The sequence below is a fragment of the Melospiza melodia genome, unplaced genomic scaffold (genome assembly GCF_035770615.1).
Source record: "Melospiza melodia melodia isolate bMelMel2 unplaced genomic scaffold, bMelMel2.pri scaffold_18, whole genome shotgun sequence".
In the NCBI taxonomy this organism is placed as follows: domain Eukaryota; kingdom Metazoa; phylum Chordata; class Aves; order Passeriformes; family Passerellidae; genus Melospiza; species Melospiza melodia.
Window position 1 is genome coordinate 16,886,465 of NW_026948525.1, and position 15,064 is coordinate 16,901,528.

A 15,064-nucleotide genomic window follows, 5' to 3' on the forward strand; every position below is an offset into this window, starting at 1 on the left:
CCCTTGGATAGAGTAGAGTTAGTATAGCAAAGTCCTTCTTCCAAACAGCCTCTCAAGCTGGTATGAATCGTCAGGGAAGGAAATGTGCTTGTGCTGATGTAGTTCCCACTAACTAGGTCAGTCAATGAAATCAGCTGCCAAGGCAAGATCTGTGAGATGTTGGAGAGGCTGTGGCTGCATCGGGGTTTGGGTTTTTTGGTTGGTAAAGGAAAGTCATCTCTGGGTCTCTGCCAGGGCAGAAACTGCCACTGCAGAGTGGAGCTTAATCAGTGGGATCTGGGAGAGCAGTGACAGATGGGAAAGAAGCAGGTGGAGCCTGGTGTCGCCTTTTTCCCCAGCCCCAACTCCTGATAGCCACAGGAGGAAGACAAAAGCTGCAGCAGCCCAACCTATTTTCATCCTGCCTGCGTGACTTCCTGAGCTGCTGCCTGCAGAGAGACGAGGCGCGGCGCTGGTCTGCCAAGGAGCTCCTGCAGGTAAAATGTGAAGGGGCTGCAGGTGAAACAGGCTCTGAGGGATGGGCTCCTCCTCCACTCAAGCCCAAGGCAGCAGATGAGCTCCCTTCCTCCTCACCTCCACTCTTGGTGCTCTTCAAATGAAAACAGTGAGGAATCCTAGACTGGGCTGGGCTGGCAGGGCCCTGCAAATGTCCTCTGGTGCAAGTGTCCTGCAATGAGCAGGGACATCTTTAAAGACATCAAGTTTCTCAGAGCCCTTTCCCACTGGAGCCGGAATGGTTGCAGGGATGGGGCACCTACAAGCTCTTGGGGCAAGCTGTGCCAGGGTCACACCATGCTCCGAGTAAACAAGTTCTGATTAGATCCTATTTGTGTTAAAAAATATTCACCCACATCCTATTGTAACTGGCCCTGTTAAAAAAGATGTCCTCCACTTTCCTCAAAGCCACTCTGAAGTTTTGGAAAGTGGCAATAAAGTCTCCCTGGGGCCTGTTCTTGACAAAACTGAGCAACCCCACCTCTCTCTGCATTTCCTGAGTCAGAGAGGTCCTCTGGCTCTTTCTGTCACCTTCTTTTGTAATTTGGTGGGGTGTTCAGTTTTATGTAATGGCAAAAGAATTGAAGTAGAGCAATGCAGGGTACAGAGACATGAAATAGTGGTGGAGGAAACCAAGGAAGCCAGTCCCAGCCTAGGGGTCAGAGATTTGGCTGTGGGCAGGAGGGGCTGTGGGGGGCTCACTGTGAGCCTCTGAGGGGCCCTGGTTTGTGCCCCCCAGCCCACCCTCAGAGGTTTCTGCCATGCAAACAGGGACAGCTGGGAGGGACTTGTCCCAGCCCCATCTGCTTCCTGGCACGCTCAAGCAGACGGGAACTGTGCCAGGGTTGCTGCCAGGTTGTGTGGCAGAGAGGGAACTGCAGGGCCCAGTGCCACTGGGCTGGCCCTGCTGGGAAGGAAGGTGCCATCCAGCACACGAGGGGCAGGGCATGGAACGGTAGACACTGCTTTCTGTCCCTGTGGGAATCAGCACAGTGCCTGTCTTTCAAAGAGAGGGACCAATGAGAGGCTTTGGAGTTTCCTGAAAAGAAGAAACTCCAAGGACAGAAAGCACCATTTCTAGAGCACTGGCAGGGCTAAAATCTCAGCAAGATGAAGACACCTGTATAAATGGATGAGTGGGATTCTGGGCCAGGTTTGCCTGTGATGGCAAAGTCTGCACATAAAGATGGAGGTGTAGACAGTCCCATTGTTCCTCTTCCTGCATCCTTCTAGGAGCAGGAGGAATCCTGTGAAGCACTGAGCTTGGAAAGTCATGGTTCATTGTTTTTTGTTGATCTGGTTTTTTTCCCTTTGGGCAGCATCCATTTGTAAGATTTGCTGAGCCTGCGTCCAGCCTGGTGCCACTGATTGTTTCAGTGAAGAAGAGGAAGGAGACAAGAATGTGACAATCACATCAGGACCATTTATTCCTCAATCAGTTTAGAGTAGGATTGTAGGTTAGGATTAGGATTAGGATTGTAGGTTAGGATTAGGATTAGGATTAGGATTAGGATTAGGATTAGGATTAGGATTAGGATTAGGATTAGGATTAGGATTAGGATTAGGATAGATTAAGGATAAAGATAAGGATAAGGATAAGGATAAGGATAAGGATAAGGATAAGGATAAGGATAAGGATAAGGATAAGGATAAGGATAAGGATAAGGATAAGGATAAGGATAAGGATAAGGATAAGGATGAGGATAAGGATTAGGATGAGGATAAGGATAAGGATAAGGATAAGGATAAGGATAAGGATAAGGATAAGGATAAGGATAAGGATAAGGATAAGGATTAAGATTAGGATGAGGATAAGGATAAGTATAAGGATAAGGATAAGGATAAGGATAAGGATAAGGATAAGGATAAGGATAAGGATAAGGATAAGGATAAGGATTAGGGTTAAGGTAAGGGTTAGGGTTAGAGTACAATTGTCTAATAGGACTGCAGAGTAGGATTGAAAATCAATAAAGTTTCTGAAACCACAACTCACCTTGAAGATTCCCTTCCTTCTCACTCTGCGAATAAACTCGAGAATTCCTTCTGAATTGTCTGTTGTTTCTTAAAGGTGGGAAGTGAAACAATGTCTTTGGCATGGTGTGAAAGTGGGGAAGGATGTTCTTCATTCATCCTCTCCAGACCACACTGCCTTTGGAATATGGCCCACTGGTCTGTTTTTGGCCATCTTTGGTACTTCTATTTTAGGCAGAAAGGGCAAGGGCATTTAAAGGCAAAAGCACAGGAAGAATGGGGCAGCCCAAACATCTTTTACAGATGCAGGCCTTCAGCTGTGACTGGAGAGCATTGGGGCTCCCTAAATGCAATAATCTCTTTGGCTGGAGGAGAGCCTTGCTCAAGTGAGAAAGCAGAAAGATCAGAGAGGGTGCTCGGGAAGGTCTCCTGTGGTGCAGAGCTGTCAGCGCCTGTGAGGTGAGAGTGGGCCCGGCCTTGCCCGGGCTGGAGCCCCAGCAGAGCCCCGGCAGAGGCCGGAGCAGCCTGAGCCCCGGCAGAGGCAGGCTGGAAGGAGGCCCTTGGAGCTGCAAGAGGCAGCAGCCGGGCCCTGGGTGCCTCTTGCTGGGAGCGGGCGAATCCTCCGCTCTCAGAGCCCAGGTGGCAGCTGGCTGCTGCCGAGGGGAAGCGCAGCCGTGCTGGGCACAGCCCGGCCTGGAGGCATTGGCCATCTGGAGTGTGCCCAGGAGCAGAGAAAGGCCAAGGGCAGCCGCGGGCCGCTGGGCTGGATGAGGATTCCTCCTCTTCTGCCGGCTGCCCTGCAACTCCTGGCAAAGGCCAGCAGTGTGTGCAGCACTCTGGGCACTGGGGCAGGGAGCCGGGCTGCTCGGCAGGCTGGAGCACAGGGCAGCTCCTTCAGGCCCGGCACTTGTGCCAGGGAAGCGAGGCCAGCGTGAGGCAGGAACAGCTTGGCAGGGCCCATCTGCAGGAGCCAGCGCCTCACGCAGCTCTGGGAGGAAGCGCCTGCAATCCTGCAGTTCTGCACTGAGCCGGAGCAAAGGTGTGAGATGCAGAGTGTTTGGCAGAAATATTCAGGCCCACCAGGCCAGCCTGCTTTGTGCTCTCTGGCACACAGCAAGCGCTGTGCAATGCAGCTCTGAGCTGCTGGGAGAGAGGCACATCAGGGATGTGCCTGAGGCATGTGCTTGAGGAGTAAACTGATTTGGAAGGGGGCAGAAGGGTTTACGCAGGCAATTTGCGTTTTCTTCATTAATTTCTGAAAAAAAATCATAATGTGTTGCACACAGGTAGGGTTATTAGAAAAGAAAGGCCTTATAAAATAAGACCTACCTATTGTTATGTTTGCCCAATTATCCCGTCATAAAAAAAACCCCAAACAATACTAAAAGTAGTAGCAATTTTAATTGAATATTTAAAATATAAAAATATAAAATTGGATAGAATAGAATTTGATTAAAATAAGGGATAATTTGTTTCTAATAATAGCGCATAAGCAACAGATAACTGCGGGGTATGGAGTGCAGGCCTCTGGGACCCTTGCCACATCACATACAAGCTTGCCAAGTGAATATTCGTCCTTATATGCCATGTGTCAATGCCGTCTCCTCCCATTTTCGATTCTTCACACTTCTACCTCTGCCCTCATCATCACCTTTACCATCCATATGCCACCACTTGGTTGGTGGTTGCACAAGTCTTTGGGGGTCCTCTGATGAAGATTTTGTAGTCCTCCTCTGTGTCCTTTAATTAACCTTTGGGTTACACCAAGCCAATACAATGTAAGCCAAAACTAACATAATTACTACATCTGAGTATTGTGGAGAGTTTTGTCAAAGAGTGGCTTGAGGAGAGAGGACACAGCCGAATTAATTTGGTAAAGATGTCCTAACTAGGGCAGAGGCCTTCTTGCAGGCAGGTGTCTGTTGGGAATTTAGCTGACTAGAGAATGGAAAAGTACAAGACCGTGGCTAATTCCAAATCTTGCACCTGCAAGATAACGTGTCCTTGGGCCTAGCTGAGTATGATAAAGAAATGGACAACGAGACGTGAGAAGTAGAGAACGTAGGCCCAAAGGAATGAGGAAGAGCTGATGGTATAGTTTAACCAATAGATTGCTTGGCTTACAGAATATTCATAAGCTTGTTATTTGCTGTATAAGTGTTTGATGCTTTCTTCAATAAACTGGACCTGTGATGAACCATCTGTTGTCCTGGTCTCCTTCCTTCGACAGAGTATCAAGGCAATAAATCCCTTATAATTAGCATTTTCCTGGGACACAACCAGAGAGTTCCTTCTTTGTTAATTTTTAGCAACCATTATCTCTTGCTTTCCTTCTGTTCCTGAACATCTGCGGGGGGGAGGGGGGGGGCATGGTGCCCCTCCTCTCCCTTTTTCTTCGGCATTACTAATTTTACCTGTTTTAATATTTACAAATATTAATTACTGTATCAATATTGATTCTTGTTTCAATTGTTATCAGCACAAATCATACCTATTTACCACACTGCGGTAAATTCCCAGCTGGCCTGTTCCATCTTCTATGTGCAGCCAGCTAACTTCCCATGGGAATAGTCATGAGTGCAGTTAGCACAAGCTATAGTGCTAAGAAAACTGTTTGCATCTGTAATAAACAAGAAACCTGTCCCATGAGCATCCACGAAAGAAAAATGTAATCACCTGAGTAACAGTGAGTCTTAAAAAGAGAGAGTCTTAACATGTACACACTAATACACCTTCTAAGCAATAAATTGTGTGGCAAGGAAACTACCAGCCAGTTGGAGTTGAACACAAGTCTGTGAAAACAGTATAAAAATGAGTTATGTGAATAAAGAATTGGCTTTTCCTGCATGAAGAAACTGAGTCCCAGCTGCTTTATTGACACAGCAATGTGGCTTCACTCAGCAAGAGCACCTGCAGGGTGTATTGATGAAACACTGGTGTTTGATTCTCAGAATAGGAAGGAGAGGCATTTAGTCTAACAAACAGGGCATAGTCTTTTGAATTCCTTTAGCTTTAACAGGAGTGCTGAACCATGTATTCCCCCACTGCAGTGCTTACTGTGTGCAAGTGGCTATCTTGGCCTTGAGAATAAGGAGAGTGGTCCTGCTAAGAAGGTAGCTGGAATGCATTCAAAAGGAAGAAAGTGTTTTAGGAGGCTCTTGACCACCAAAGGAGAGTTTGAGGAATGGGAATATTTCCCAAATGACTGTGTCAGGAACTGGAGTCGTGTCCCAGGCCCTGCCATATTTGATCCATGTTTGAGCAGGTTGACAAGACAATGAAGAAAAGTGTCTTGTTTAGCAGGTGGGACCATGACCCTTGAAAGAGAAACAATGGATTGGTCAATGGGTGAGCAGTCAAGCTTTGAAAGGAGAACAATGCACAATGCAGCCCTTGGTGGCAGGGAGTCATGGAGTCATCCTGAGCCATCATGGCCTCATCTCACACGCCAGGCATGTGTGAGCTGCTGCTCTAACTCCTGCTGTAAAATTCCACTCCTAAGCAGGAGATACAAGGCCTAGTTCTGGGCTGAAGGGTTGAGAAGGATGAGATGCACAGCGTTTTGATCCAGGGGATGTCCTGGAAGTGCACTGCCTACCTGCCCCTGCTGCCGAGCACCACGCTCCAACTCCTTCTCCTGTTCAGTGGATTTTTGGGAATCCAGAGGTCAGTATGTATTATATGCTACTGCAACTAATAGAATGAATTTGCTTTGCAAGCCCAGTTTTGTCCTGGGTTATTTTGTGCATGGGTCACCTGAACCTGTCACAATGACCAGCAGGGAGCTACAGGACACTCCTACTCTGATGTCAATAAATTCTGAGAAGTGATTGAAATATGTCAAAAAATTGGAGGTAATGTTTAGCCAGTAAGTTTCAGCAAAGTATTGAATATGTCTTAGTTCCATGGATACAAACTACTAGGTGAGATTGCTGGGTGTGCAGGGCTTAGGGAAGTGATTCCCTGTGCACCCAGCACTGAAATCAAGTAATGCCTCCTTTCTAACCCTGAGCTGGCAGCAGGGATCAGGCCTTGCTTGGTCACTTTCTTTTTGACAACTTCTGTTAGCGGCTAAGAAAGGTCCAAATGAAACCTCCTCCAGCTGTTTTCCTCTGGTTGATCTTTTTAGGCACCAAAGCTCTGTGCCACGGGTGGCCTGTGTGCGTGCAGAGCAATGCAGGCCCCACAAAGCCCTTGGCTTCCCCACAAGTTACCAGTTTGACTGCTTCCAAAGGGGAAGAAAGGCAGAGATGTACATCCACAGGAGTCCTGGGCATGTCCAATAAAGGTGCAAATATGTGGGGAGATTTGTTAGGAAGCATTTCAGCTGTTATGCCAACAGTGCCTTCTCTCTTAGTTCTGTGCATTAGAGGTGAGTAATGTAATAGTTGGCCGTCACAATTAAGAGGTAGATATTATGTGGATAGATATTATGTTCAAATGTAAAGTGCTGTTATTTTAATATGTCCTCCCATAGTCCTCTTTCTTATCCCCCTTGTAATAGCCTTGGTAGTCAGGGCATTTGGGGAGGGCTGGCTTGTGACCAGCAGGCAGGGTGTAACAACACCTGACCTCCAGTCAAGATGCAAGAAAGTAATCTCCACCACTTGATGGCAGAGAAAGAGTTCACTGACAAAACATTGTGAGGGGCTAAGGGTATAAAAAGCAGAGCATCCCTTTTGTAGATGAGCATGTGGCTGCTAATCATGGAGACTTCCCAGTGCTGCAATCTTTCCTTATACAGCCTTTTCTTAAGATTTAATAAACCTTTAAAAAGTTAAAGGAAGGGTAATTTCTCAGATGAGCAATGCTTTGGGCCATTTTTTTGGTCTTGTTTCCTTTGCTTGGGTGCCATCTGAGTGCTCAGTTGGGGTACAGGCTGTAGGTGCTTTGTGCACTCCTGGAGTTCCTCTTGGATCCCTTGAAAGACAGAGTTTGGCCCACAAGGAGAATTTGTGCTGCTTTGTGACAGAGGAGAACTTCCCAGGCTATTTGCTGTTTGCTGTAGGGAAGGTTGGTTATTGCTTGGCATAAATTCACAGACCAACATGGAGCATTTGCTTTGTGATGTCAGGGCATGGTTGCCACCTTGTCGTAGTGACATCAGAAGGTTGCCTTGGTGCACGGAAGGCCTGAGTGTCAGAGCAGTCCTAGCACTTGCTCAGTTCCGGAGAATCCTCCTGATTGAGGCAATTGTCAGTGGGCTGCTGCACACTGACAGGAGCCTTGCTTTTTCCAGTGTGTAAGCACAGCCTGCAAACTTGCAGAACAGTGTTAAAATGATTGAGCGAATTGCTCCTTTGCTTTTCGCTGCTTATGGCATTACCTATGGTGCCTATTTTGTGACACATTTCACAGGTCAGTAGATGTTTCCTCTCTACTTAGGTTAAGGTGTATCCTAACCTGGCTTTTGTATGTCTTCCTGCTCTTTCTTAGTGACTGAGTTTCTGATTTTGAAACAGAAAGAGCATTAGGATACCTCTGGTTTGGTAAAGCTCCTGTCAAGGTGTTCAGCTAAAAAGGGGGTGTCTATAGCCACAGGGGCAGCATTTACAAGGGAACCTGCAAGGCTTCCGATGGCTCCATGGGAGAGTCTGTGGCAGCAGAGTCTGTCATTTCCTCAGTTTTCTGGGACAAGCATTTCTTTGAAAATGCAGACTGGCAGACCTTCAGGGAAGGCTGAATAGTTGGGCTAGGACTACTGTTGTAATGTAGCTTAGGATTTTGCTCTCTGCTAGTGTAAGGAAGGCTACTGCGATTAAGATTGGGAGGGCATAGGAGAGGGCTACGATGAGGTTAATTAAGAGGGGGTAGTTGGTCATTGAGGGTGGTTTGGGTTAAGCTAGGGAGAGGATTGGAACCCCTGAGTTAAAGGACTTAAGCCTTTTGCATTTTCCGAGCTCTGCCATGCTAGCTAGTCCTTTTCTTGGACGTGGTGTGGTGTGATAGCCTTTTGTAATTTAGTTGTTTTCATTACTTAAGGCAAAGTCTTGCTTGTGGTATTTGCCTCACTTTTCCTATCCTTTCGTAGTGGGAAGAGTTCATCATAGATAGAAACCAACCTGGATTGCTCCAGAACTCTGATCACATAGGACTGTTAATCGTTGAACAAACAAACCCTTAGTAGCGGCTGCACCACTACGATGTCCTGATCCAACATCGAGGTCATAAGCCTCCTTGTCGATACTGACTCTCGGAGGAGATTGCGCTGTTATCCCTGGGATAGCTTGGTCCATCGATCAATTGTATTGGGTCTGGATGCTATAAGCACGTTGAGGGTTGTTCTTAGTCTAGAGGTGTGGTCTAATTTTGGGAGGTTTTGTTTTGCTCCAAGGTTGCCCCAACCGAAAAACACAGACCAGAAGCTTATGTGTCAGTGAACCCAGTAGGTGAGTATGTGTTTTAAGGTGGTTGCTGGTTTTCAAGTTCCACAGGGTCTTCTTGTCTTATGGGTTTATCCCAGCTTTTGTACAGGGAGATCAATTTCACTGATTGCCTGTAAGAGAACGTTAAGACCTTGTTTAGCCATTCATACTAGTCTCAATTTATAGGACAATTGATTCTGCTGCCTTTGCATAGTTAGGATACCGCGGCCGTTGAACATGAGTCACCGGGCAGACATCACCTTCAAAACTTGTTTTGGGTTTGCTGAAGGCTATGCTTTTGGTAAACAGTTGGGCCTTGACGGGTTTGCCTAGTTCCTTTTACAGGTTTTAATCCTTCTTAATGTACGCTCCTCTGTCAGGTTAACAAGATACTTAATACTGTGCTTGTTTGATTTGTCGTATATTGGTGGTTTGCTCATAATGTACAGATGTAAGCTTGTGTCGTAGAGGGAAGACCCTAGTTACTCATTCTAGCATTATTTGTCCTATTTGAATATAGGTTAGCCTGTTAATGGGGAGGGAGTCATGAGGTTCTTATATTTTTGTAGTGTAGAGCTTTAACACACTCTTTGTTGATGGCTGCTTGAGGGCCCATGATGCAGTTGGAAAAACCAGTATTTATCTGCTCGTAGAGATTGTATTCTTTTTTAAAGGAGCTGTATCTCCTTTAAATGTCCCTTAATTTGCTTCATTTGGGTTCGTAGGTTTTCCTTGGAGAAGAATTAAGAGTGAACTTAGATTTGTTTCACAGGCAACCAGCTATAACCCAATTGGCTTTTCACCTCTACTGACAAGTCATCCCACTCTTTTGCCACAGAGATGGGTTCACTCAATAACAGCTGCTCGTAAGTAGCTCGCTTGGGTTTCGGGGTAGCAAACTTAAATTCATTTTGCATGATTTTTCTTGCTAGACCACGATGCAAAAGGTATAAGGGTTGATCTTTGCTGTTTATAGCTTAGTTTTCATTATTATTTCATCTTTCCCTTACGGTACGTGGTCTCTATCGCGCCAATGGTGTCTTTTCTATCGCCTATACTGGGACTAGTGAATGCTTTAGTTGGGTGCGGGGGAGTAACTTTGTTATTCCAGGTCATGTCGATTGGGCTAGAGTTTAGCATCAAGACAATCTAGTGTTAGCAGACATTTTTCAGGTGTAAGCTGAATGCTTTTGCTTAAGCTACATCTTGGTAGCCCTAGTGCACCTTCCGGTACACTGACCTTGTTACAACTTACCTCATCTTTGGCTAAATAGCTTATTAGTTTATGGGGGGGGGGGGGGGGGGGGGCGCCTGCAAGGAGGGTGACGGGCGGTATGTACATGCCCCAGGGCCAGCTTAAAGACGGCTCGATTGTCCCACTTTACTGCTAAATCCACCTTCCAGGGGTTTTTTCATACCCCTTTGCCGTTATGTTCTAACTTAGAAAATGTAGCCCATTGCTACCATTCCATAGGCTATACCTTGACCTGTCTTGTTAGCATGGTGGGGCTATTGCACTCACTGTTGGCTTTCAGGGGAGGTGGGCTGGCGACGGCAGTATGTAGGCTGTTTTGGCAAGGAATGGTCAGGCATATCGTGGATCATTGATTACAGTACAGGCTCCTCTAGGTGGGTTTGGGGCACCACCAAGTCCTTAGAGTTTTAAGCATTGGTGCTTAAAGCATCAGGCGGATGCTTTAGTAGGTGTAAGCATCAAGATTCAGGGCCAGGCATAGTGGGGTATCTAATCCCAGTTTGGGCCCTGGCTTTTGCGGAGTTCAATTAATTGTTGTTCTAAGATCTTCTTTGATGGGGACGCCTTTTTGGCATCTTGGGCTTGTGACAGCTCAGTTGCTTTTTAATCTTAGCTACTTGGATAGCATGTGACCACTCTTTACGCCATTATAAAGTTAATTTGGGTCTCCTGTATGACCGCAGTGGCTGGCACAGGATTTACCAACCCTAGATTTGCTATGGCTAAGTCAAGTTTACACTCATTGCCTAATATTAACTACTGCTGATTACCCGTGGGGGTGGGGCAATTGCAAGGTATCTTGGGCTACGGTTGTGGTGAGCCTGATGCCCGCTCCTATCTGCCTGATTGAGGTGTTCAGAGCATCTACACAGGAGCGCGGATACTTGCATGTATATACCTAGCAAAAACTAACAGTAAGGTTAGGACTAAGTCTTTTCTCCTTGGGTGTGTGTGGCAGCCATCTTGACATCTTCAGTGTCATGCTTTCTATAAGCTACAAGGACGTGAAATTTGGTGGATAGTTGGTTGATGGTTTGTCATCATGGTTTGTGTTTTGGTTTGGTTTTTGGAGAGGGGCTAGCTTTGGAATTAATATTATGTTTGTTTGGGGGTGGTTAGAGGAGTGATGATGGTGGCTGGTTATTATTTTTGACAATAGGGAATATAGAAGAAAGTTAATTGAAAGTGTATTGATGGTAAGTAGTTTGGACAATGTGGGGATATGTGGCTTAGTTATTTGATAAAAAAATAAAGTCTAGATAGAAAAATAGATGCGTAAAATGGAATTTAAATGTTAATTCCTAGTGAATGATAAAATAATTAATACGTCTGGCAACCATTACACTATCTGTTGTCTAGAGGTAGGCAGCGCGCCCTCCATGAATGGGGTCAAAGTGCATCAGTGCCAAGTTTGCAACCACCTTATCCATTAGATTATGACATTCTGGGTGTTAGGGGATTCATATGCTCGGCGGCCATGTGATGGACATGTCAAGGGGAAGATAACACCTGCTCTGCACTTGAGGGGCTTATTGAAGAGATGCTAAAAGAAAACAAGTGTATGCTGAGGTAATGAAGTTAGGGAGGAGTATTCAACCGACCACTTGTATCTGTGAAGGGCAAGGAGGAGGGAATGAAGCAAGTTATGATCCTGAAGTTACAACCAATAGCGCAAAAGAGCAAGTATAGGAGAGGTATGCGCTTGAGGGCAATAACCTAAAGCACATATGACGTTGAGTAGCTCTGCTCTCGTGAGAAGCATGATCAATAGATAACCATGTCCTCTTGCTTGAGAATGCTTGAAGGCTGTTGGCTGAGAATATTACCTAGGAGGCGAGCGAATACTGTACACTAGGGGAATTCAAAGGTGTACTGGGATATTCCTCATTCTCTAGGTTGGGTGTTGTGTACATTAGGTAAGATCCTGGGTCTTTGGGTGGTGCTTGCGACTTGGCCTTGGGTAGAAATACGTGGCTTGTATGGTACCTGAAGCAAGAATGTGCCTGGTAGGTAGGCTGGCTGAATACCAGCCATTTGGGAGATAATGTTTTGGTTTTTGGTGGAAGAGCTTGACGTGTAATGTGGATTATCCTACACTTCATGAGCTGTCTGATGGGGTAGAGAGTGTGATGCATTATTATACATACCCTGAAAGCAAGAAGAAAATGTGCTGGGGGGGAGGGGGAAGGAATGACGGACGTATTTAGGTATTCCTGTATAGTTAAATTTTGTAACGACGCCTTTTCAGGCTGTAAATCTCGGAGAGAGGCCAAGTGGGAATTTATGATAGAATCTGGGTTTTTTTTTAGGGCTGTGTTTTGTTCTAGGGGGTTTGGCAGTTGCATCTAACCTGTCTCCTTACTATGGGGTGTTGGGGCTGGTTGTAGCAGCGGTTGTGGGGTGCGGCTGACTAGTGAGTTTGGGGGTCCCTTTTATTCCTTTGGTACTTGTTATGGTTTATTTAGGGGGAATGTTGGTAGTGTTTGTGTATTCAGTGTCGTTGGCATCGGATCCTTAACCAGAGGCTTCGGGTAGTTGGGGTGTTCTTGGTTATGGTTTTGGGATGCGGTTGGTTGTGATGGTGGGGCTTGTTATAGGGGATGTGTTGGGGTTGTTGACGGACGAGGGGATGGTGAATAGTGGGGGTTTGTGGTCGGTCCGGTTGGATTTCAGTGGGGTGGCTGTGTTGTATTCAGAGGGGCTGGGATTGCTTTTGATTGGGGGGTGAGGGTAGTTGACTTTGTTTGTGGTGTTGGAGCCTGTGTGGAGGTTGTCTTGGGGGGCGATTCAAGCTGTTTAGCGGTAGGGTCAGGAAGTAGTTTAGTTAAAAATGCCAGCTTCGGGAGTTGGAGCAGAGGGTTTGAGTCCTTTCTTCCTGAGGTGGGTGGTGGGGTAACTCTAAGAAGGGGTTTAGTCTTCAATCTTTGGCTTACAAGACCAATGTTTTTATAAATTATTAGAGTTAATTAAAGTTTAAGTAGCTTGTTTTCTAGGGCAGCCGCAAGGGGGAACAGAACTAGAATGATTGTGAAGTATGTGAATGAGGCTAGTTGGCCGATGATGATGAAGGGGTGTTCTACTGGCTGGCTGCCTACTAAGGTTAGGATGTGGATGTTGGCAACAAGGGTTCAGAATAGGATTTGTGATAGGGGGCGGAAGAGTATTGATCATAGTTTCGATGTATGTAGTAGTGTGGTGAGGAACAGGATGAGGATTGAGGCGGCTAGAGCTAGTACGCCTCCTAGTTTGTTTGGGATGGATCAGAGGATGGTGTAAGCAAATAGGAAAGATCACTCAGGTTTGATGTGAGGAGGGGTGACTAGCGGGTTGGCTGGGGTGAAGTTTTCTGGGTCACCTAGGAGGTTGAGGGAGAATAGGGCTAGTGAGACGAGTAGGGAGAGGATTAGTACGAACTCTAGGATGTCTTTGATGGTGTAGTATGGGTGGAAGGGGATCTTGTCACAGTCTGAGGGAATGCCTAGCAGGTTGTTTGAGCCTGTTTCGTGGAGGAAGGTGAGATTGACGAGAGTAAGGCCTACGATGACAAAGGGAAGGAGGAAGTGGAGAGCAAAGAATCGGGTCAGTGTGGGGTTGTCGACAGAGAACCCGCCTCAGGCTCATTTGACTAGTGTTCGCCCGATGTAAGGGATGGCAGAGAATAGGTTTGTGATTACAGTAGCTCCTCAGAATGATATTTGGCCTCATGGTAGGACGTATCCTATGAAAGCAGTTGCTATGAGGGTTAGGAGGAGGATGACTCCAATGTTTCAGGTTTCTTTGTTTAGGTATGAGCTGTAGTAGAGTCCTCAGCTGATGTGTAGGTAGACGCAGATGAAGAAGAAGGAGGGTCCGTTTGGGTGGAGGTTGCGGATGAGTCAGCCAAATTGTACGTCTCGGCATATGTGAGCGACAGAGGAGAAGGCTAGATGGGTATCTGCTGTCTAGTGCATAGCTAGCAGAAGACCTGTGATGATTTGAGTAATTAAGCAAACACCTACTAGAGACCCGAAGTTTCATCATGTTGAGATATTTGATGGTGCTGGGAGGTCAATTACGGTGTTGATGATGATTTTGAGGATTTGGTGGTTATTACAAAGGTTGAGGACCATTGGTTATTTCTGTATGTGGATATGAGGATGATGAGAATGGATAAGGTGAATGATCCTAAGTAAGCTTTGATTAGGCCTGAGTGGAGGGTGGTGGCAGTTTTGCTTGCTATAAGTTGTAGGCTGGCTAGCCCCTCTAGACCTAATATTTTGTATCAGGAGAGGTCAATTAGGTGGGATGCGATGTTTTGTCCTCCTTTGAGGAAGTTGGTTATACTTAGGTGGTGGGTTAGGGGGTTAAAGTATCCTAGGAATGTTGAGAAGACTGAGAAGGGGGCTTGTTTTGTGAGGATGAGTCTTTGGTCTATTTTTTAAATTTCAAGAACTACAGCAATGCCTAGGGCTGTTACGATTAGGGAGGTTATTTTAATAGAGGGTGGCATGGTTATTGGAGGGGTTTTTGTGGGGCTGATGAATGAGGTGAGGAGGAATCCTGCCAGGATGCTTCCCAGCGCAAGGCGAGTGATAGGGGAAGTTACTGCGGGGTTATTTTCATTTATTGGGGTCAAGGGTGGAACAAAGCCGGTCTGCACTAGTACGGTTATGCGGATTGTGTGTACCACGGTGAATGATGTGGCTAGAAGGATTAGGAGTAGGGCTCAAGTGTTTAAGTAGGATGTGTTTAGGCTTTCAATGATTTGGTCTTTTGAGTAGAATTCTGCGAGGAATGGTGTTCCTATTAGGGCGAGGTTGCCAATGGTACGGCATGAAGTGGTTGTGGGGAATATTTTTTGGAGTCCTCCTATTTTTCAGATGTCCTGTTCTCCATTTAAGCTGTGAATGATGGAGCCTGAGCATAGGAAGAGCATGGCTTTGAAGAATGCGTGAGTTGAGATGTGGAAGAAGGCTAGTTCGGGTAAGTTTAGTCCGAT

The 15,064-nt window shown here is 46.2% G+C and overlaps 1 pseudogene; it reads right to left on the reverse strand.

The window, feature by feature from the left end:
• Window positions 1-13,048: 13,048 nt before the first annotated feature.
• On the reverse strand, window positions 13,049-14,087 carry LOC134433419 (cytochrome b-like; annotated as a pseudogene).
• Between the last annotated feature and the right edge of the window lie 977 nt (window positions 14,088-15,064).